The 25,449-nt window shown below is 35.2% G+C and overlaps 1 long non-coding RNA gene across 7 annotated transcripts; it reads left to right on the top strand.

Annotated features, from left to right (window-relative positions):
* Positions 1 to 1,514: 1,514 nt before the first annotated feature.
* On the top strand, positions 1,515 to 22,898 carry LOC133176933 (uncharacterized). Of its 7 annotated transcripts, none has more exons than XR_009719583.1 (13): positions 1,515 to 1,778; positions 2,552 to 2,728; positions 2,897 to 3,106; positions 11,607 to 11,650; positions 11,936 to 11,997; positions 12,215 to 12,313; positions 12,746 to 12,804; positions 12,936 to 12,962; positions 13,164 to 13,235; positions 15,117 to 15,249; positions 16,760 to 16,947; positions 20,101 to 20,245; positions 21,961 to 22,898. It is a non-coding gene; the product is annotated as an uncharacterized LOC133176933 (long non-coding RNA). The 7 variants fall into 7 exon arrangements; XR_009719585.1 differs by having other exon boundaries at positions 12,936 to 13,003; XR_009719580.1 differs by lacking the exon at positions 12,746 to 12,804 and having other exon boundaries at positions 2,972 to 3,106.
* The last annotated feature ends 2,551 nt before the right edge of the window (positions 22,899 to 25,449 follow it).

Raw genomic sequence — 25,449 nt, 5'->3', positions numbered from 1 at the left:
CTTTTAGGTCATTAATTAATTTCCAATATTGTTTTGGTTGTTTATTTTGAAGTGCATCAAGTTGATTTAGAATGGAGTTTTGGAAATTTTTACGCTTAAATTTTCTTAATTTATTGTACTCTCTAAGAAGTCTATAGTAATGATTCTTAACAACTGCAGGGGTCCTTTGGAAATATGCTATAAATTTTTCCATGCGCAATCAATCTACGGCGCATTGTTTGCAAGTCTGAATCAAACCACTTTTTATTTTTATGCTTTTTAATATTCTTACTTTTATGACCTGGCTTATTTAATGACATGTTAGCAGCAGTTATGATAATGTCATTGAATTCTTCTGCCTTTTTCTCGATATCAGTAGAAGTAGATTCTGTAATAAAAGAATCTAAAAAAGACTTGATTTTTTCTTGTATCCTATCTGGACTTAGAGCCATCTGAAATTTAATAGGGGAATCTTCATTCCATTTAAAATTTTGAGGGGCGGGATGCAAGGTTCTGGCATTAGTAGCATTTGAATTAATTTCCTGAAATTTTGCTAAAACTTCCCATGATATTTTACAGTGACAATCAGAAAGAGTTGGGACAATATGTATATAAATACTTTTTTTTGTTTTTCTATGTTTTTGTTTTTGCTTGTCAAGAAATGTTTTTTTTTTCTGGGTTGGAATTTTTTTGACGGGGGTGGACCACCCCCTCCCCCCGCAAAAGATTCCTGGATCTGCGCCTGATTTCAAGTACTATTGAAAATAAAACAGATCGATTTAGAAAAGGATATTCAACAAGTGATAATTTATTATGATTGCATACATTTTATTTGAGCTCCTGAAAATTAAGATAAAAAAATGTATATGTTTGTAGATTTTGAGAAATCTTTTGAGAACGTTTGGAGAAAGTATTGTGGTTTAATCTTTTATCTTATAATATCAGTGGCAAAATGTTAATTAACATTTTAAGATATGTACAGTCTGATAATATTCAGATTTTTTTTCATAATCAACATAATCAAGAACAATCAGAATTTTTCAAAGCGCAGATGGTGTTATAGAGAGGATGAAAACCTGTCATTGTTTTTATCTTCCATGTATCTAAATGACTTACATGATTTCCCGGCTGAATATTGGAAGACTTATCTACTATATCGGAGATATCTGAAAACAAGTTATATATATATATATATATATATATATATATATATATATATATATATATATATATATATATATATATATATATATATATATATATATATATATATATATTATTTGTAATTCTATACACAGCTGATACAGTTGACACTGTACTGGTGGCAGAATCTTCTGAAGAATTACCAAAAAAAAAAAAAAAAAAAAAAGCCAAAAAACAAAAAAAAAAACCTATTAGAGATTGACATGCCATAACTAGTTAGCTTCTATAATTATTGCTAAACATGGAATTTAAAAATAAATACTGATAAAAACCAAAATATTTATAAAGTCAACACCTCTGAAGGATCCACCTATTTATGTGTTAAGGTAGAGTCTATTACTTAACCAGTCAAGCAGTTCGGGAAAATTAATTCCGGTATGGTTTCAGTTTTATATTATGTAGCTGAGTACATCGATCCCGAAGTTAGTTTAGCGGCGGGAGAAATAACGTTTGGCATGATTAGCAAGAACTGAAAATGAAACGGAAGTAGAAACGAAGAGGTCACAAAGAAAAATACACCGAAACATTGATGCTACATCGATGAGCTGTGTTATGTGCATTGTATAAGAAAAAAGAAGCGGACTGGCGGCCGGAGGGTGAGGTGTATTTTTATGGTTTATGTTAGAAACCCCACTAGAAAACGTAGGCCTAGTATAATCAACATCTACCCCTCTCATTTTTCAATAAAGTTAGCACCCCACACTCTTACACAGCTCCTTATTTTCTTTAGAATTTAGTGAATTTATTCAAAAGTGTGTATATATACATTATAAATGTATAGAAGTTTGAAGACTTTCAGTGCGAGAGTAGGGGAATTATTTTGTCATTTTCGAACGTACAATGTCTTGTATGTATATTTTTAATATGTTGACGGTGCAACCATAAGGGTGAGAGCAGATACCTATATTCAGTTTTAATCAGCTGTTAATTTAGATCGGGCTCTTCAAAGTTATCAAACTGCACGAGACTTTTAGTACGTCTAGACCCTGACGTCATATAACGTCGCTTGTAAGTAGCATTACCAAAACAAAGTCTGAACAGGGCTTATTTTAATAAAGAAGTTTTAATCTACTATTTTTCTGCTATATATCCATCAAATCAACATGGGTGTATATTTTTTTTGGAACTTCTTGCTACCGCGAGAACGTTGTTTGTGGGGAGAAGCAATTCGCAAAGCATTATGGGACCACAGGTAACTGTGAAAAAAAATTCATTTGGATCAATTTGCAAAGTCAGAATTTTCTCTTCGCCCAGGCATTGCTTTTAGAGCTCCCAGTGATGAGCGGCGCTTTGCGCTGCTCGCTGCGCTTGCTAATATCTATGCTTTTTCATATGTTAATTTAATATTATAACTGGAAAGAATTGACAGGGAATCAAACTTGGACTCCTGCATAGCTTGTAAGCTGCTCTAATCCACCCATGCCGACATCCTGGTCAGCACAATCCAAACCACTAAGTGTATCTGGTCACCAGCAATTGGACCTGCCTGAGCTTCTTGTATCTGATCACCAGCAATTGAACTTGCCTATCTGCCATTTTCATCTAGGTTTGTTAACGTCCAAGAAAGTATGAAGTGTACTTAAACTAAACTTATGATCTGGTATTTTCAATAAGATTTTTTTTTAAATTGAATGAGGAAGTTATTGATATTTTGAAGTTATTTTGAGCAGCATATTTCAATCCATTTATTGTGAATAAAAAAGATTTCTTTTAGTTGGAAATGATGTAGTTTACTCAATGGTGTGTAGACTGTCAACATGTGAAACCTACGTAGTCTCCTCTGTTAAAGATCACTAATGGTGGATAAACAATGAGTGATGCAGACTGTTCACCAAAAGGGAGTTTTGACACCTGTATGCCTATATTTCTACCAATCACCCTGTTATCTTTTTTGTCATGTTCTTTGGACAGGTAAAATAACAAGGTAATTGTTGAAAATAATTTTAATATGTAATAAAAATAGAACATATATAAACTACATACACAGCATCAATACCCCTTCCTCCTTTTGCACAGTGGCACAGGTGAGCTTTTTTGATCCAAATTTGTCCATTGCATGTGCAATCTAATTAAAATTAGATCCTTTGATCTGCTCACATATGATCCCTACACACTTTGTGTAGCGATCATATGTGAGCTGATCAAAGGATTTAATTTCAATTAGATAGTAGCATGTAGTCATTTACATCATTGATTTTTTGGTTAACTTTTCACAATTTCCTCTTCTTCTCTGAAACTAATTTTAACCAAATTTGGCACAGAGTATCCCTGTGTAAAGATTTAAATGAAGGATCATGCCCCCTTTCAAGTGGAAATAATTAAGAATAAGCAAAAACTTGAGTGTGGTCATTTAGGAATCTTGTTCAGAACAACATATATTCCAGTCAGGGAAGGACATGATAAAGTCAGTTTAGAACCTAGCTTACCAGACTTAAAGTGATTTCCTTCAGTCAGTTTAGAACCTAACCCAGTCAGGCAGAAACCTAACCCACTTAGGCAGGAACGTGAAATAGTCAGTTCAGATCCAAATCAGTAATGCAGAAACAAAACCCACTCAGGCTAAAAATTGAATAAGTCAGTTTAGAACATTACCCAGTCAGGCAGAATCATAAAACTGTTAGTTAAGAACCTAACCCAGTCGGATAGAAACTTAACTCAGTCAGGCATGAACATAAAACAGTCATATTAGAACCTAACCCAGTCAGGTAGAAACATCAAACACTCAGTTTAAAACCTAACCCAGTCAGGAAGATACATTACCTAGTCAGTAAGAAACATGAATTAGTCAGTTTAGAACCTAACGCAGTCGGAGCGTATCATAAAACATTCATTTTAGAACCTATCCCAGTCAGGAATGTAACCCAGTCAATCAGGGACATAAAACAGTCAGTTCACATCCTAACCCAGTTAAGTATAATCATAAAACAGTCAGTTCAGGCACATGAACAAGTCAATTTAGAACTTAGGCAGAATTGTGTAACATTCAGTTAAGAACCTAACCCAGTCAGGTAGAAACCCTACCCAGTCAGGTAGAAACCTAAGCCAGTCAGGTAGAAATATAAAACTGGCAGTTTAGAACCTAACTCTGTCAGGATTAAACATAACCCAGTCAGACAGAAACATGAACAAGTCTGTTTAGAACCTAATCCAGTCACAGAATCAGAAAACAGTCAGTTTAAAACCCAACCCAGTCAGGTAGAAACATAATCCTGTCAGAAACTAAAACAGTCAGTTCAGAACTTAACCCAGTTAGGTAGAAACATAACCCAGTCAGGCAGTAATATGTACAAGACAGTTTAGAACTTAACCCAGTCAGGCAGGGACATGAACAAGTCAGTTAAGAAACTAACCCAGTCAAGCTGAATCATGAAACTGTCAGTTTAGAACCAAACCCAGTCAGGCAGAAATATTACCCTGTCAGGCAGAATCATAAAACTATCAGTTTTGAACCCAACCCAGTCAGGAAGAAACCTATCCCAGTCAGACAGAAACATGAACAAGTCAATTTAGAACCTAACCCAGTCAGGCAGAATTGTATAACATTCAGTTAAGAACCTAACCCAGTCAGGTAGAAAAATAAACCAGTCAGGTAGAAACATAAATCTGGCAGTTTAGAACCTAACCCAGTCAGGATTAAACATAACCAGGTCAGACAGAAACATGAACAAGTCAGTTTAGAACCTAATCCAGTCAGGCAGAATCAGAAAAAGTCAGCTTAAAACCCAACTCAGTCAGGTATAAACATAATCCAGTCAGAAACATAAAACAGTCAGTTCAGATCTTAACCCAGTCAGGTAGAAACATAACCCAGTCAGGCAGTAATATGAACAAGTCAGTTTAGAACTTAACCCAGTCAGGCAGGAACATGAACAAGTCAGTTAAAAACCTAACCCAGTCAGGCTGAATCATAAAACAGTCAGTTTAGAACCTAACTAGTCAGGCAGGAACATAAGTCAGTTAAGAACCTAACCCCTAATCCCTAATCCTTGCCCTATGTGCCTCCGGGTGCAACAAGGACTAGGTAGTAGTTAGGTAAGAACCTAACCCAGTGAGGTAGAATTGTAAAACAGTAAGCTTAAAACCTAACTCAGTCAAACAGGAACATAAAACTGTCAGTTTAGAACCTAACCTATTCAGGCAGAAACCTAACCCAGTCAGGTGGAAGCCTATCCCACTCAGGCAAGAACATGAACAAGTCAGTTTAAAACTAACCCAGTTAGGCAGAATCATGAAACAGTCAGTTCAGAACCTTATTCAGTGCGGCAAGATCATAAAACAGTCAGTTTAGAACCTAACCCAGTCAGGCAGAGTCATAAAACAGTCAGTTTAGAACCTAACCCTGTCAGGTAGAAACATAACCAAGTCAAGCAAGAACATGAACAAGTCAGTTTAGAACCCAACCCAGTCAGGCAAAATCATGAAGCAGTCACTTTAAAACCTAACCCATTCAAGTAGAAACCTAACCCAGTCAGGCAGGAACATGAACAAGTCGGATCAGAACCTAACCCAGTCAGGCAGAATCATGAAACAATCATTTTAGAACGTGACCCAGTCAGGTAAAAACATAAAACAGTCAGTTTATAACCTATCCCAGTCAGGAAAAAACCTAACCCAGTCAGGCAGAAACATGAAAAAGTCAGATAAGAACCTAATGCAGTCAGGGAGAATCATGAAACAGTCAGTTTAGAACCTAACCCAGTCAGGCAGAGTCATGAAATAGTCAGTTCAGAACCTTACTCAGTGCGGCAGGATCATAAAACCATCAATTAAAAACCTTATCCAGTCAGGCAGAATCATAAAACAGTCAGTGTAGAACCTAACCCTGTCAGGTAGAAACCTAACCCAGTCAGGCAGGAAGATGAACAAGTCAGTTTAGAACCCAACCCAGTCAGGCAGAAACATAACCCAGTCAGAAACATAAAACAGTCAGTTCAGAACTTAACCAGTCAGGTAGAAAGATAACCCAGTCGGGCAGTAATATGAACAAGTCAGTTTAGAACTTAACCCAGTCGGGCAGTAATATGAACAAGTCAGTTAAGAACCTAAGCCAGTCAGACTGAATCATAAAACAGTCAGTTTAGAACCTAACCCAGATAGGCAGGAACATAAGTCAGTTAAGAACCTAACAAAGTCAGGAAGAATTGTGAAACAGTAAGCTTAAAATCTAACCCAGTCAGGAAGAAACCTAATTCAGTCAGACAGGAACATAAAACTGTGAGTTCAGAACCTAACCCAGTCAGGTAGAAACCTAATCCAGTCAGGCAGGAATATAAAATATTCAGTTCAGAACCTAACCCAGAAACATAACCCAGTCAGGCAGTAATATGAACAAATCAGTTTAGAACTTAAGCCGGTCAGGCAGGAACATGAACAATTCAGTTAAGAAACCAAGCCAGTCAGGCTGAATCATAAAACAGTCAGTTAAGAACCTAACCCAGTCACATAGAGTTGTAAAACAGTAAGCTTAAAACCTTACCCAGTCAGGTAGAAACCTAACCCAGTCAGACAGGAACATGAACAAGTTAGTTCAAGCAGTCAGGCAGAATCATAAAATAGCCAGTTTAGAACCCAAACAAGTCAAGTAGAAACTTAACCCACTCAGGCAGAATCATAAAACTATCAGTTTAGAACCTAACCCAGTCAGGAAGAAACTTAACCCAGCCAGGTGGAACCCTAACCCAGTCGGGCAAGAACATGAACAAGTCAGTTTAGAACCTGACCCAGTCAGACAGAATCAGAAAACAGTCAGCTTAAAACCCAACCCTGTCAGGTAGAAACATAACCCAGTCAGAAACATAAAACAGTTGGTTCAGAACTTAACCCAGTCAGGTAGAAACATAACCCAGTCAGGCAGTAATATGAACAAGTCAGTTAAGAAATTAACCCAGTCAGGCAGGAACATAAACAAGTCAGTTAAGAACCTAACCCAGTCAGGCAGAATCACGAAACTGTCAGTTTAGAACCTAACCCATTCAGGCAGGAACATAAAACAGTCAGTTTAGAACCTAACCCACTCAGGCAGAATCATAAAACAGTCAGTTTAGAACCTATCCCAGTCAGGCAGAAACTTAACCCAGCCAGGTGGAAACCTAACCCAGTCAGGCAAGAACATGAACAAGTCAGTTTAGAACCTGACCCAGTCAGACAGAATCAGAAAACAGTCAGCTTAAAACCCAACCCTGTCAGGTAGAAACATAACCCAGTCAGGCAGTAATATGAACAAGTCAGTTAAGAAATTAACCCAGTCAGGCAGGAACATAAACAAGTCAGTTAAGAACCTAACCCAGTCAGGCAGAATCACGAAACTGTCAGTTTAGAACCTAACCCAGTCAGGCAGAAACATAAAACAGTCAGTTTAGAACCTAACCTAGTCAGGCAGAATCATGAAACAGTCAGTTTAGAACCTACCCAGTCAGATATAAACATAAAACAGTCGGTTTAGAACCTATCCCAGTCAGGAAAAAATGTAACCTAGTCAGGCAGAAACATGAACAAGTCAGTTCAGAACCTAACCCAGTCAGGCAGAATCATAAAACTGTCAGTTTAGAGCCTAACCCAGTCAGGTAGAAATCTAATCCAGTTAGACAGGAACATGAATAAGTCAGTTTAGAATCAAACCCACTCTAGTTAAAACCTAACCCAGTCAAGCTGGAACAAAACAAGTCAGTTTAGATCCAGACATTCTGAGTTTGAAATTTTGATGTTAAAGGGGGAGTTTCGATAAGGCCGCTCAGCGGCCCACTTTTTCTTAAAAATAAATTTCAATTTATTTTTTCAAAACTAGTTTAGAATTCAAGATAAATATGTTAACTTTTGTTATTTATATTTTAAAAGTTAATATGAGAAGAATTAACACCGTAGCTGATACATACTTAGATGTACACTCAGATTCGTTAACATTAGGCTCATGGGAAAATATAAGAGGGTGGCATTTATAAATCGATGTTTAGAATATGAAGTGCATGAGGGACACTCACCTAAATTTGTTCAGTAATTAGATATACTCTGCACACTAATTTCTTGAAATATGATGAGTGTCGCCTGTGCACTTCATGTCCAAAAATTGAAAATTGCATAACATGCATATCTAAAAGTAGAAACTCCTGGTTTCTTGATCTGACTCTGTGTTAAAATACTAAGCCAAAAGTAGCATATTTTGTTGAATTAAAGAAGATTCTCGATTATACATGTATTAACAGTAGAAAACATTATCGTATCCTGTCTTCATTTTGATACTATTTTTGTCGCCAACATATAACGTTAACGCTAACATCACATTTTTAGCTCACCTCCTCGAAGTTGGGGGAGCTTTTGTAATACCGTCAGCATCGGTGTTCCAGGTAAAAGTTTTTGAAGCAGATTTTTTTTCAAGTATATCTATGCCCTATATTAATCACAGTCACCTGATCTAGCATGTTTCCTTGTCACCAGTAAGGTTTCAAATGCTGGATTTTAGCCAAAGAATGTCCAGGTAAATGTTTTAAAAGCAGGTTTAAGTTTTTGGAGCAGAGCAGCTGTAAGCACTTGTTGATCAGACTTGCTTCATGATGCATCTACAGATGCACACTATTAGATTGCTTTAGATGCTGGATATGACCTACATTTCCTTAATGATAGAGCAGGTTAAAGATTTTGAAGTGTGTCTCATTCTTATGTGACTATAAACCCTATCATAACCAAACTTGCACTGATGTTGCATCTAGGATTGCACACTACCAGACATGGTTCAGATGCTGGAACTTTCTTACATTTTCTGACTGACTGAACAAAAAAATTTTAAAGCAAGTCCATTCCTTAACGTTATTTATCATGCATAGTTACAAGAAAGTCAAAAATACAAATATTTTTGACTTTCTTGTATAGAAATTCACGCTCCAACATGCTAGAGAAGTGCCCATGTATTTCCGTGTGATTGACATATAGGGAACGTGGATTGTTTTAAGTCTGGATGTCTAGGCGCATATGTCTGCCTGATTAAGGATTAAACACATATCTTTGGCATTTACACGTGTATTTCGAACTGCGCTTTGGTCTAGCAAATCATTTATAATGAATTCTAAAACTCTCTAAATGAGGAGTGACTAGAGTTGGTGAAGCAACTTAAGTATCTATGGAGAGCGGGGAAGCGATAGGAAATTAGTCCTGGCTGGGATTCTCTCAGTTATGCTGAAAACATAATGCAGGCAAATACTTCTAAGTTTCATAATGAAAAGGAAACACTCAATGTATTATAGATTTTTCCATCATTTGGCTATTCACATATTACGTATCATGATAAAATATTTTTGACTGTAATTAATATTATTCATATTATCAAATACATTGCAATATACTGAAGCAGGTAGGTGCTAGGTAAAAAAAATATATATTATCTGGCCTGCCATTGAAATATCTGGCGGCTGCCAGAAAAAATTTAGTGGTTTGCCAATCAAGTTGTAGCACCCAATGATGTACCTTAATGCACTTGATTGACAGAGGTACACAGACCAGGTATTTTTAAAGGCGATGCTTAAAATCTCTGCCTTTAACGACATCTACAACTTCTGTTTGTAGTCAAATCTGGGAGTTTCATGCCTTATTATCAAGATTACATGTCTACACCGCAAGAAACTTACTTGCCTGCTTCTAGTTATTTATGTGTTGGCCGCCAAATAAGTTTCTGGTCGCTGCCAGTTATTTATGTTTTGGCTGCAGGAAAGCTATTTGGCAGATATATTTTTCTAGTGGCCGCCAAATAATTATGTGGTGGCTGCCAGATAAAATATTTTTCTTACCTTGCACCTACAACGTACCGGCTTACATAGCAATATGATTCTTTTAAATAAACTTCTTATTCATGTATGTATATAAAGTTGCATTTATTTTTTAATCTTTTTACTTCAAAACATTTTATTTAAGGAGGCTGGGGGGTCAACAAATTAACCACAAATTAACCACCAGATTTAACTTTAATTTTTAGATATGGTATCTTAAGCTGTCAACTATCATTTGGCAAAGAAAAATTTCAAAAATTTTAGTTTTAAAATTTGATCATTTTCTATATCTTCATATGGAGCTCTTCTAAAGGAGATCAATATAGTCTAAAAATGGCCACAACCCCCCAGCCTCTTTAATTTCAATTTTATGATATTAAGGTATATTTTTATAAAATATGTAGTTGTATAATCTCATTGATGAAAATGTATTGCATATCCCTGTATATGACGTTTTTACGTTTACCTATCTCATGTCCATATATCTTTTCATTTGCATTTTTCGTATGGGAAAATGTTAAATATCGATTGTACAGTTTACATATAAACTGTCGATTAATTATGATGTTAAAACTTTCTATGTATGTTTACGTTTTATAAGATCAATTCATCCTCTTTTAAAGAAAAGTAACATTTATCACACCAGAAAAATATCGCACCTTAAAAAAAAACATTCGCGTAAGGTAAATACCATTTTCCGTAAAAAAAATTGTTGAAATTGGTTAATTTATGTCTTTATTCATATTTACCCTATTTCATTTATTATTTTGATGATTTAAAAAATCCACTTTCCCCCTATAAAAATGTCTACTCCAAAAATATACGAAAGGGGGTATACTTAAATTTTCAATTATCACGTGACCGGAAAATGCATCACATAAATTATTTTCATATTTTTTGGACGATAAGGAGTTTTTCTACAAAATATAAAAAATTTCAGAAAATTTCGTGAGGGGCCGAAAAACCGCCTTATCGAAACTCCCCCTTTGTTTTTATTATTGTTTGGTTGATGAAGTAATGTTCCTAGTTTCATATTTTACTTCACTGGAATTTTTGCAAATGAAAGAACGATTTTAAAAATGTGTTTGATAACCCCAAAAAACTGCACCAGATATACTCAAAGATTTTTATTGTATTTTATAATCGTCTATACTTATTTTAAATTCTTTGTCATTGCAAGAAATCATTTGCAATTCTGTAAATGAGTATAATTTCTGAGAATTCAAATTACCATAGAAGCAGAATTTTTAGGAAGGATTCAATTTTGGCATTTTTAGTGAGGGAACTGAGATTGGTAAAATTGAATATTGCTAACAATTTATTCTATTTTGGCTGTTATAGCTTTCTCTCTTGATATTACAAAATCACTTAAATTACTTCTTGCAAAAATTTGGGGGTAAATTTCTAAATTGGCATCTCACTAAGATTTCCGCTTATACAGTATTTTTTTGTTAAAAACATGTACATGTATTTGGTGGTTTATTTTCTTAGAATATGGAAATGCTTTCATAATAGGCATATACATGTTCATATATCTCTTAAGAAGGTCATTATTTTTTTTCAGATCTGCTCTTTTGATGAAAACTGTGAAAAAAGATCCCATTTCATAAAATTCTAAGATGTTAAAATGTAGTACAACACCTAAAATGAAAATTTTGTGCATTTTTCCAGGTAAAACAAGTAGAAAGAAAAGGCTGGAGCAAAGATGAGAAAAGGTAGGTTAACATAGTTGTCATTTGATAAAATCAAAAGATGCTATTCAGTACCCACCCATCCCCTCCCCTTAAAGCAAATAGACTTAAAAGGGCCAAAAGACTGTAATCACTTTGTTTGTATGTTTTGATATACATGTATGTCCTGAACATGTCTTTTAGCTGATAAACTAATTTGACTGAGTTCAAAAACATTCCTGCATTTTATCTGTATAAGAGATTTTAAAAAATGATGAACAGATCTGATTCAGACTTTTTGCTTAGACTGTACTTCCCATCTTTTGACAGCACCATATGCCAAGGGTTTGTAAGGAGAGTAGCAGATCAGAAACCTTTGACTAGAGAAGATGGTATTTGTTGTGACAAGACCTTTCTTTGAATACAAACACTTTTAGAACTCTTCACTTTAACCTTGTAGACCTCAACCTAAATTTGAAAAATCCAAACCTTTGTCTTGAACTGCCATAGGGGACAACAATGTTTCACAAACACATCTTGTTATTTCATATAAATATCATTTGCTTTCCTTTCAACTTAAAATTATGCAATAGTTTGTCATAATTACAGTGAATGGAGACAGATTCTGATGATGCCATCATTGGGAGGCAGGATGACTATAAGACACTAATTCCTCATCCATAAAGATTTCTACAAGTGGTTCATTTGGTAGGTTAGACTGGCATACCAACAAACTTAGATGGTGTGATAGAATCACTTTTTCCCCCAGAGAATACATTGTTTTACATTTCTTGAACACTCCTCAGCATAATAATTAATCATATTTAAAGAAAACACTACCAATTCTACAATGTGACAACAAATGTTCAAAAGGCAGTAAACTGAATATTTTTTGCTCACCTCAACAAAGTCGAGATGAGCTTTTGCTTTATAAGTGTGTTGACATCCCAGTAAAAGTTTTATGGGAAAGTTCATTCCCAAGTAACTTTAAGCGTAGAGCTTATAGTTACTTGGGAATGAACTTGCCCATAAAACTTTTACAAAGTACCAAAGTTTCAAGTAACTATAAGCTCTACCTGTACAAAAAGTTGCATGGATGATGCTTCTGACTTAAGTGGATGATAAGACATTTATTTTCAGGATGATTATTTTGGACATTCCCAAGAAACTATAATTCCTAACTAGACCAAACTTGTATGGTAAGGCATGTAGATGTGCACACTACTAGAACATTCAATTTATGATAGACATTGCCTTCACTCATAGATAATATTCTTCTGAGGAGAACTTTAAGAAAAGTGATTTTGATGTTATGCACTTATATTTTCAGAAATGAATACAGATTTCATTACAAGACGTGAGTGTGTTCAAAGGAAACAGCCAATCAAAATGAACTTAGTCAGTTATAGTTGTATATATAACGAGAGACAATTTATTTTTATTTTTTCATTTTTGGCATCTTATTTTAGGCCTACAGTATTAATTTTGGACTCATGAGCTAAGAATATCATATCTTTAGCAGAATTGTCCCACTTAATTGAAGGGAACTTTTTTTTAGGTGTGCATGGTGCAACATCCTGGATGGTGTGTAGTATGTTTGTTAACATGTGAAGCCTACGTGTATTTCAGGGTAGATATGTTTACTGTTAATTACTGTCAGGGTGTATTTTTTCTGGTCTCAATTTTTAAGTCACCTGAGTCACTCAGGTGACCTATAGCTATCCGTTTTTGTCTGTCATCGTGCAATGTGTGTTAACATTTGAACATTTTTAGCTTCTTCTCTGAAACCGCTCAACCAATTTCAACCAAATTTGGCATATAGCATTCTATGGGTGAAGGGGAACAAAAATTTTGAATTTCATGGTCCCTGCCCCCCTGGGGCCTAAGGGGTGGGGCTAAAACCACCAAAATTAATGCAATCTTTAAAAATCTTCTTCTTTATTCCTGGACATCAAGCAGTCAAACTGTTAGCATGATTGTAATAAGCATTGAGCCCTCTACCAAAATTGTGAAATTCATGGCCCCAGGGTCAGGGGTTCTGGTGCTAGGGTGGGGCTTTATAGATCATCTAGTGAAAGTGCATTATTTCTTTGAAAATCTTCTCCTCTGCTCCTGGATATTAAACAAACCAACTAAGTACATAGTTATGATGAGCAAGAGTGCCTCTTCCAAAATTGTGAATTTCATGGCCCAAGGGTCAGCGGTTCTGGTGTTAGGTTGGGGCTCTATTGATTACATAGTGAAAATGCATTAATTCTTTGAAAATCTTTTTCTCTGCTCCTGGATATAAAATAAACTAAATAAGTACATAGTTATGATGAGCAAGAGTGCCACTACCAAACTTGTGAATTTCATGTTCCAAGGGTCAGGGGTTCTGGTGTTAGGGCGGGGCTCTATTGATTGTGTAGTGAAAATGCATTAATTCTTTGAAAATCTTCTTCTCTGCTCCTGGGTATTAAATAAAGTAACTAAGTACATAGTTATGATGAGCAAGAGTGCCTCTTCCAAAATTGTGAATTTCATGGTCCAAGGGTTAGGGGTTCTGGTGTTGGGGCGGGGCTATATTGATTATATAGTGAAAATGCATTAATTCTTTGAAAATCTTCTTCTCTGCTCCTGGGTATTAAATAAAGTATTTAAGAACATAGTTGTGGTGAACATGGCTGCCTTTTTAGAAATTATGAATTTCATGGCCCCAGGGTTAGGGGTTCTGGTGTTAGGGCGGGGCTCTATTGATTATATAGTAAAATTGCATTAGTTCTTTGAAAATCTTCTCTGCTCTTGGATTTTAAATAAACTAACTTGGTGCATAGTTATGACAAGCATGGTTGCCTTTTCCAGAATTGTGAATTTCGTGGCCCCTGGATCAGGGGTTCTAGTGTAAGGGTGGGGCTCTATTGATTATATAGGGAAAATGCATAAATTTTTTCAAAATTTTCTTCTCTACTCCTGGGTATTTTTCAAACAAAGGAAGTGCATGGTTATAAGGAAGAATGCCTCTTCCGAAATTGTGAAATTCATGGCCCCAGGTAGACTTGGAAATAATAGATGAATAAAATTGAGACAAAAATAACTTATCCTTTTTAATTGTTCTTCAAAGGCCAAGAGAGGCCAATGTGAGAAGTAAAAATATGGGGTTAAAAAATAGACAGTTTGTTGATATTCTGCATGGTAATAGTGATAAATGGGGGACAGATAGATACTAGACCAATTATTTTGTTGATGCAAATCATACTATTTTCTTGCTTTTGGGCAACAGAGCTTCATTTATCAGTTTATGGATCCTCTAAATTGTTGTATTGTACTCAGGTGACCGTTAAGGCCCTTGGGCCTCTTGTTTGTTTAAGCATTAATCTTTATTTTCTCTTTCATTGATTATCTGCTTAGAGTCTTAGTTAATTAATTAATTTAATTGAAGCTATATAGTAACATGTAGTGAAATTATTTCATTGTGTCGGACCTAAAGAGTAACAGGTAACTCTCATTTTGACTACAATTTCTCTGATTTCAGGAGTTGTCTCCCATGTTTAAGATCAGTAATGGCGGATATACAGTGCAGTATGCTGTCTGGTCATCAACAGAGAGTTTTGACACCCGTATTTCTACCAATCACCTCTGTAACCTTTGTTGTGTTCATCAGATAGGTAAGAAAAACAAGATAATTAATTAAAATAATTTCAATAAGATAAAATTGAAACATTTTTACATGTATGGACTCCCTCATATAAGAAAATGTCACATTTTACTCATACAATTATACATCATTTACATTTCCACATTTTCCCCATTTACACAGTTGAATAGAATCAGTGCATAATAAAACATAACAACAATTATATAGTCTATAAATTTACAAATTATTTATTAATTACAAAATTCATACATTTAAATTAAATACACAGCATCAATGCCCCCCACTCCCCTCCCTCCCCCCTCCCTTTTCACACAACTTCCTTTTTAATATTGAATCTGTTACTGATTTACTGTAAGTGTCTTTAGATTTTTAGCTCACCTCAAAGAAGTTGGGGGAGCTTATGTGATACCTCCGGCATCCCAGGTTATAGTTTTTGCAGCAGTTTTCTTTTTCAGCACTTCTATGCCTTACATAAAATCAGAGTTGCATGGAAGATGTTTATAGTGTGTTTCTTTGTACCAGTCAAGGTTTCAGATGCTGCAATTTCAGCTAAAAGATGACCAGGTTAATGTTTTTAAAGCAGGTTGAAGATTTTGGAGCAGGTTAAAGTTTTTGGGGCAGGTCTCATTTCCAAGTAACTATAAGCCCTATCGTGACCAAACTTGCATGGATGATACATCTTAGGATGCTAACTACCACCCTTCTTTAGATGCTGGATCTGACCTACATTTTCCAGATGAGTGACCAGGTTAAAGTTTATAGAACAGGTTCATTCTAAAGTAACTATAGACCCATGTTGACCAGACTTGCATGGATGATGCATCTAAGGATGCACACTACCAGGCTAGCTTCGGATACTGGATCTGACCTACGTTTTCCAGATGGGTGACCAGGTTAAAGTTTTTGGAGCAGGATCATTCTAAAGTAACTATTTGCTGTACCTTGACCCGACTTGCATGGATGATACATCTAAGGATGCACACTACTGGACTTGCTTCAGATGCTTGATTTGATCTACATATTCCAGATGAGTGACCAGGTTAAAGTTTTTGGTTCAGGTCCATTACCAAGAATCTATAAGGCCTTTCTGAACCGAACTTGCAAGGATGATGCATCAAGGGATGAACATTCTCAAATTTGCTTCAGATGCTGGATTTCTGGATAATTGGCAAGTTAAAAGTTCTTAGATTAGTCCATTCCCAAGTAACTGTAAAGCCCTATCAGAACAAAATTGCATAAATGTTGCATCTAGGGATGCACACTACTAGGTTATTTGTTTAGTGTGGGACTTTGCCTTACACAAACATTCATTGAGTTGAGTTATGTAATCTTTGATTACCTATGTTTTATTGTAGAGCTGATATCTTTTAGATCTACAGTATTTTCTTTGAGATATATACTGTACATGCATTTTAACAGTTTTGGATTTTTCGCAGTTTTGGATTTCTTCTATTGTCTTTGAGAGTCAAAGAAATGATGCAAGTCTTTAAGGTTTTCAATGACATGTCCTTGTTTTTCAGATTCACCAGATGCAGCTGCTCCATCTCCATCACTGGTGAAATGGGAAATGACTAGTGGACGGTCATCACTTTGTAACTCACTATTTTGCAGCCCATCTCTTCTCATCTTCAGTGGTGGCCTTTGGAGGAATGGTTGCAGTGCAGTCTTCGTGTCTTAGGCAGTTAACTTCCTTTCCTTTGCTTCTCAGGTGTCTGCCTTTCTTGCATAGTTTATTCCCACACAACACTGCCACAACATTTTTCCTCTGAGTAACATTTTCACTTGTGGTATAAGTCACATTGGTGGCAGCTTGGAATGGGGTTTTTCCAATGGCACTGAAGGTGGCATTATTATATCTGGCATGTCCTTCCGCTCTGATGTGGTGTCAGGAAGTCCACAATTTTCATTAAGTTCTTGAATGTTCTGCCTTATTTTTTTCAGGTGGGGTCACAACAGGGGAACAATTTTTACATAGGTATATATAGGAAAACTCAAAGAATATTCATCTTAAGCACAGCTTAGCCATGGGGCCACAACAGGGGATCAAATTTTTAAATAGAAATATATAGGAAATATCTTTAAAAATCTTCTCAAGAACAGCAAACTAATGATCAGTCATATTTATATTGAATTATCCTCAGGTTGTGTAGGTTGAAGTTTGCTCAAATCATGACCACGGGGTATAGAGTGGGGCAGAAGTGGGGGAAGCATCCTCAGGTAGTGTAGATTGAAGTTTGTTCAATTCATGATCTCCTGGGGTAGGATGGGACCACAAAAAATGATCAAAGTTTTAAGGAAGAGGGATCTAATTCAATTACCTCCTGAATTAATTATTTCACACTAACATCTCTATTTAGCATTAACTCATATCAGCTGGAGGCTCAAGTGAGCTCTTTCTGATCAAAATTTGTGCATTTGTCCATCTCCTTCATAATTTTTCACATTTTCACCTTCTTTTCTAGAACCACTGTGTCAATTTCAAACAAACTTCGTACAAAGCATGCTTTGGTAAAGGAAATTCATTCTGATGAAGGACCACATCTCTTCCCAGCAGAGATAATTAAGAAACAGTAAAAATTTGGTATGATCGTTCAAATGTTCTTAAGAACCACTAGGCTTGAAAATACGAAACCCAAGTAAAAGCATCCTGACATAGAATAAATTAAGTTTTATACAATTCATGTCCCTGGGAGTATGGTGGGGCAAGTGCGGGCAATCAGAGTTTTACATGGGAATACATAGGGAAAATCTTATTTTGTATTAAGAACAGCAAAGGCATGATTAGTCATATTGACAATAAAGCACCCACAACAACTTTTTTAGATTCAAGTTTTTCAAAGCATGATGCCTGGGGGTAGGGTGGGGACACAGTAGAGGATGAAAGTATTACCTACAAATATATAGGAAAAATCTGTATAAATCTTCTCAAGCAAAGTCATGATTAGTCATGATTACATGGAAGCATCCTAGGGTGTGTAATTTCAAGTTTGTTAATCATGACTCTTGGGAAAAGGGTGGGGCTACAATATGATATCAAATTTTAAGTAGGAATATGTACAGGAAAAAGAATCTGTTGATGAAGAAGGGTTGTATTCCTCAGATGAGCATTGTGGCTCATGGGCCTGTTGTTTTATATTGTACTGATTATATGTAGCTATAGTGCATAAAAGGTCATGTTTACAATCAAGAAGCCTATCATGCAACTAAAGGAGTTTATATTAGGATTAGACAAAAGAGTAGATCTATTCAAATTTGTTCAAACTGTGGTCCCAGAATTTAGGATCAAGAAAGATTTGACACAGGAATACATATATATAGGAAAAATACTAATAAATCTTTTTTTTTCTAAAGAGCAGCTTGGCTTTGTTAAGGAAGTCTAATAAGCAAGGATCCTCAAGTAGTGCAGTTTCAAATTTATGCAAATCATGACCCCCATATAGGATAAGACCGCATTAGGAGACAAGTTATGTACAAAGAAATATATTTTTAGGTCACCTGAGTCACTTTTCTGTGGATGTGTGTCATTTGTTGGTCATAAACTATAGGTCTTTTTTTAAGCTTTTTCTCTTGAACCTTTGAACCAATTTCAACTAATTTTGGAATAGCATTAATAAGTGAAGGGGTACAAAAATTTTGAATTTCATGGTCACTCCCCCCCTCCCCCTGGGGACTGAGGTGTGGAGTTTAAACCATCAAAATTAGTGCTATCTTTCAAAATCTTCATCATAACTCCTGGACATCTAGCAGTCAAACTGTTGGCATGATTGTAATAAGCACTGAGCCCTTACCAAAACTTTGAAATTCATGAAGTAGGGATTCTGGAGTTAGGGCAGAGCTCTAATGATCATATAATGAAAATGGATAAATTCTTTTTAAAAACCTTCTCCTCTCTGTATAATTTATCAGGTAAACTAGGTGCATGGTTCTAATAAGCAAGGGCACCTCTACTTAAATTGTAAAATTTTTGGCCCAAGGCCCTGGGGATCTGGTGTTAGGGTGGGGCTTTATTAATGCTTGTGTGCCGGTATGTTTTTCTTTGAAAATCTTCTTTGCTCCTGGGTATTAAGCAGAAATCTAAGTATAAGTGGCTCCAAAGTCAGGGGTTCTGGTGTCAGGGTGAGGTTTTACTGGGTATTTAGCACATGAATTTAGTGCTTGATGAGCAAGAAACTTCCAAGGTCAATGGTTCTGGTGTTTTGGGGGCCTATTAAAGTATATATATATATATATATATGCAATATATCTTTGGAAATTTTCATTTCTGCACCTGGATATTGAGCTAACCAAAAATAAAAGCATAGTTATGATGAGCAAAGGTGCCTCTTTCAAAATGGTGAATTTCATGGCCCAGTCTAGGTCAGAGTGTTTAGGTGTTCTTTAGATAAGATAGTGAAATGCATAAATTTTCTAAATATCTTCTTCTTTACCTAGTGGTATTAAGCAGACAAATGAATGGTATGGTTATGATGAGCAAGGATACCTCTTTTAAAGTTATGAAAATAATAGCCCCCTAAGTCAGGTCTTTTGGTGTTTATGTGGGGCTGTGTGGAATCTGAACATCGTTATTTCTTTGAAAATCTTCATCTATGCTCCTGGGCAATTAGGAGACAAAAAGAGTACAAAGTTGTGTTGAGCAAGGGCATTTTTAACAAATGTTTTAAATTTTGGAACACTTGGTCAAGTGTCCGGGTTTGGGGCAGGGCTTGAACTGGGCTTCATTAATTTATATTCTACTGAGAGAAATTATTCCCCTCTGCTATTCACCTATGATAATATATCATTGTAAATGATGTAATTGAAATTGAATGAGATACTTATACAAGAAATGTCATAGAATATAATACAAAAAGTCATTTCTTAGTTTTTAGCTCAACTCAACGAAATTGGGGAACCTTATGTGATACCCTCAGCATTGGTGTTGGTGTCCCAGGTTAAAGTTTTGGGAGCAGAGTTCTTTTTAACTATGAAAATGAAGAACTGGAGAGGATCTTGATTGATTTTTCTTGGTAAGTTTGGAAGTTTATTCCTTCTGATACATTTATGCAGTAGATGTCCTGTCCTGTTCTATTTAAGAACATCCAAGAAAATTATAGAAGTTCAGGACTTTTCCTTACATATACTTCTTAGCTCACCTGACCTGAAAGCTCAAGTGAGCTTTTCCGATCACATTTTATCTGTAGTCTGTCTGTCTTCTGTCCGTAAACTTTTCACGTTTTCAACTTCTCTTCCAGAACCATTGGGCCAATTTCAACCAAACTTGCCACTAAGCATCCTAGGGTAAAGGGGATTCAAGTTTGATCAAATGAAGGGCCAAGTCCTCTTTCAAGGGAAGATATTTCAGAAAAAGTGAAAATGTAGTGGCATCTTTAAAATTCTTCTTCTCAAGAACCACTTGACCAAAAAAGTTCAAACTTATAGGAAACTTTCTTTACATAGTTTATATTCAAGTTTGTTCAAATGATAATCCCCGGGGGTAGAATGAATCTTTAAAAATAACCGGTATTCTTTTCAAGAACATTAAAGCCATTATCAGTCATATTGATTTGGAAGCATCCTCAGGTAGTGTAGATTCAAGTTTGTTCAAATGATAACCCCTGGGGTTAGGCCAGGGTTAGGCCACATTGGGGAATCAAATACTATTCAATACTGAACTGATTTGTGCTTTTTCTTAGCCAATGTGCTCAGATGAGCAATGTAACCCATGGGTCTCTTGTATTTGGTATCAAAGGAAAGCAGACACAAATATATATATATATATATATATATATATATATATATATATATATATATATATATATATTATATATATATATATATTTATAAATGTAAATACAAGTTTGTTAATTTTTAATTGTTAATTTGTTAAACCCCAAAGCTGTTTTTATCGCTTTTTATGAATGTATGTAAACATGGAGACATGGAGTCCAACAGAAATGATTTTTGGTACTAAATTTATTTATTAAATTAACACAAATGACGCAATTAATACATCAAAATTACAGATAGTTTACAGTTCTTGTTTAGGATCTATTTCATCAATGCAAAAGGAGGACAATCTGTTATGCAGATTTGTGATGATTAGACTAGCGAAAGAGAAGGAACGGATGTTGTTTGGATCGCTAGTCTAATATTTTTTCATATGTTGGTTGTTTCCCAAGTATACACTAAACTTACTATGGAAACTGACTTTAAACATTTTTTTAAATCTTTACTTATTTTGAAGTGGGTAGGGGCATTTCTATGCATGTCCGATTTCGCTGCCGTATATTAACTAAATTATGTAAAAATGATTTGAAGATAATAGACCATATTAAACAATGTTCACTGAAAAACAATCATGGAAGCCATAAAAAAATTAAGGACCACAATAGGTGAGAACAGCTGTGTACCAGGTGATTGGTCACTAATTACTGTATATACACAGCCATAGGCTATATTGGGTGTTTACATGTGTAGATGATGACACGCTAATTACCCATATGCATATTTAAGTTATTTTTTGATAAGTTTTTGAAAAAATATGTACATTGAAATAAGAAAAAATACATATCCGAGTAACCGAGTACCATTTTTAGTATTCGATATTCGGACGTTCGATCGACATCCCTAATATATATATATATATATATATATATATATATATATATATATATATATATATATATATATATATATATATATATAGAATATTATTATATTGAAATTTTTCCTTTTTTTTCAGAATGAGACACAAGTGCCTTCCATTTGTGATACTAAAGGAAGCTGTTACAAATTTAGTTTGCCACAGTACTGACCTGACATATGAGGACAGGAATAAAAGATGTTTTAAAATAGAAATGTCTATAATTTAACTTAAAAGTATGATTAACTAAGATCACAAACAACAAATCAGTTGCATTGCAAATGTACATATAGCATGTTTGCACTTACGAGGGAATATTCACTCCCTTTCAGTGAAAGTGTTGGCATGCAGGTCAATTATTGTCACCAAATCGTCTGTCATATTCTCAGCATGCAGCTGTAGAATTTGATCAGAAAGATTAGCTACACTATTCTATGTATAAGTCTTATGTATAAATCTAAGACATTTTGGTTTCTAGTCACCAGTCTATATTTATAATCATTGTAGTGTAAAAAAATTCTGGTCCATAAGTCGATTGAGATTTTATGTTTTAGTGAAATGTTTTGTTTATTTATTGCCAACTCGCTGTAAATCAAATGTAGTTAAAAATTTCAGCACTTTCATTGTGTTTATGCAATTTATTGTTCTTCAATGTCAGTGACATGTATATCATTTTATGATGCACAATCAGTATTATTGTACCAGATTTATACTTGTCTCTTATTGATCTGCATTTTTTGGGGCTAATTAATGTTTAAATCCTACTGTGAACGTCTTCTTTTCACTTGGTGCCAGTGCTTGAAAGAAACCAGCCTGTCAATAATTTTTAAGAAGATGCTGAGATTAGCTTTACATCGTAAAACAAACTGAACACTGTATATAGTATAGCATATCATTGTTAAAGATGTATGTGTGCATGTGTGTTGTATTGTAGATATAATTCTTGTATTACATCATGTATATTTCATAGAAGATTTTGTTAGAAGCTCTGTTTTCATAATTTAATTATTTTCATGTACATAAAGACTTTGATCGTTTGTTTGTTTGTTTGTTGTTTAACGTCCCTCTTGAGAATTTTTCACTGATATGGAGACGCCACCACTTGCTGGTGGAGAGCTGCAAATTTTGACCTGTACTCGGCACTCGGGGCCATTGAGCAGTGAGGGATCTTTTTTGTGTCAGCACCTACTGTATCACAGGACCTTGGTTTATACAGTCTCATCCGAAGGACTGGTATCCATGTCCCACAGTGGGATTCGAACCCATGACGTAAGGATCAACTCCTTACTTTGTGACTCTAGAGCGGACGCTCTTACTACTGTGCCACATGGGCAACTTTGTTCAAGGAAATTGGCTGAAGCATTTAACACGAAATTCTACTGATTTTAGGCCTATATAATCCATTCTAATGAAAGATCTAGAAGTGTACACAGAGAACATTGTACTGTAGATTTTATTATTATACCTCTACTGTTATTACTCTATATAAAATTAATACCATAAAACTGTCTATTTCCCTGAGAAGATACTATTTCCCGCATCTGAGGAATACTCCCTGAAAAATCGGAGCTACTCCCTGGGACTACTCCCTCATGAATATTAATAATTTTAACCAATTAAAATGAACAGTGGGCGGAGCATTCAAGGAATCTCGAGTCTGTGACGTAATGTTATTAGCAATGTAAGTATGACGTCAAAACATTTCGACATGCGATGTCAAAATCATACTGAAATATTCTAGCAAACTGAAGGCAACAATAATCCTTCGAAGTGTCAGTGAAATTATTTTATATTTTTTTTAATAATTCTATTTTCCTCGGTATTGATGCATTAGTTATCTTACAGTATTTTTGATCATATGCAATTGTGATTATTTAAATACCTCTGTATTGTTTTTAAAAATGTCTGAGTCTCTAGTTTAATAAATCTCCCATGATTGTTTCGGTATAATAAAACAGTTATGGAATGGGTACTTGGGAAATATCAAATTTATGGTTCCCTTCGGTAGGAAACTGTTTCCCTCGGCGGCTTCGCTGCCTCGGGAAATAGTTTCCTCCCTTGGGGAACCATAAATTTGCTATTTCCCTCATACCCATTCCATAACTGTATAATATTATGTTGTTTATTATTTGAAGAATTTGATGTAACCTCACTCACATTACTACATGTTTGTTAGATTATATTTTGCTTCATTAAGAACCTGACTGGGGGATTAAGGGAACTCTAAGTACAGTTGAACTTCAGTATTTTGAACACTGATATCTCAAATACCATGGATAATTCAAAGTGGAAGTTTCAGTCACTTTTTTGTATTTATATTTCATCATTGGTCTCTCAATTCCTCCAAGTTTCTTCTCAGTTCTGTTGAGTCCGAGGTATCAAAGTTTGACTGTAATTTTATTGTTTTAGGCCTTTATAATTCACTTGATGAATGATGTAGTAATGTACACAGAGAATACAAAACGGATTGAAAACTATAAAGTTATGAACTTCTGTAGATTTTCTTGTGTTCATTTTCAGTTCAAATTAAAGAAAAAGGTGGTGATTTAAAAAAAAAAACTTCCTTTTTATACACACGAATTGTGATTATAAAGTGAAATATAAAATACAAATATACTGAGTGGATTGGACAACAGAGTAAGTCTATAATTGCACTGTCCTTAAATGGTGAAAATTGAACTTTGAGAAATCAACACCTCAAGAATGATATGGGAGAATTTAAGAATAAAGATGTAGAAAGCACAGAAAACATGTTCAATGTATTTAGCTTTACAGAGTTTACCTGAACAGACATCTCTTTCATGTCATTATGATGGACACAACAGAAATGACATCTGTGTGCCTCTGCCACTTCAAGAAAAATAATTACCAAAGATATTCGATGTCAGTTGCACTGGTCAATGCATTACAAAGTAAAATAAACATAAATGCACCCTCAATAAAACAAAATGTAAACAAAAAATACATGCACTACACCCAACAGTGACCAGGTTAAATTAGTCAGGTGTGGGTTCCAGTGCTGACATAGGAAACAAGAAAAATAATATGGCTTAATTAAGCCTATTTAAGAGTTGTGTTCAGCTTTAACAAGACCAATTGTTGCATATAAAGAACCAGTTGTTTATTCAATGATATACTAGTATTTTGATATTTATACTCCAGACACTACTTATCTGATTGGGTTAGGTTTCCGCCTGACTGGGTTAGGTTCTAAATTGACTGTTTTAATTCTGCCTGAGTGGTTAGGTTCTAAACTGACTGTTTTATGACTCTGCCTGAGTGGTTAGGTTCTAAACTGACTGTTTTATGATTCTGCCTGAGTGGTTAGGTTCTAAACTGACTGTTTTATGACTCTGCCTGAGTGGGTAAGGTTTCTGCCTGAGTGGTTAGGTTCTAAACTGACTGTTTTATGATTCTGCCTGAGTGGTTAGGTTCTAAACTGACTGTTTTATGACTCTGCCTGACCGGGTAAGGTTTCTGCCTGAGTGGTTAGGTTCTAAACTGACTGTATTATGACTCTGCCTGAGTGGATAAGGTTTCTGCCTGAGTGGTTAGGTTCTAAACTGACTGTTTTATGATTCTGCCTGA

The sequence above is a fragment of the Saccostrea echinata genome, unplaced genomic scaffold (assembly GCF_033153115.1).
Source record: "Saccostrea echinata isolate AGI-Se365-2 ecotype Australia unplaced genomic scaffold, CSIRO_AGI_Sech_v1 ptg000084l, whole genome shotgun sequence".
Taxonomy (NCBI): domain Eukaryota; kingdom Metazoa; phylum Mollusca; class Bivalvia; order Ostreida; family Ostreidae; genus Saccostrea; species Saccostrea echinata.
Note: the sequence above shows the minus strand (reverse complement) of the source record. Positions and strands in the feature narration are given on the sequence as shown.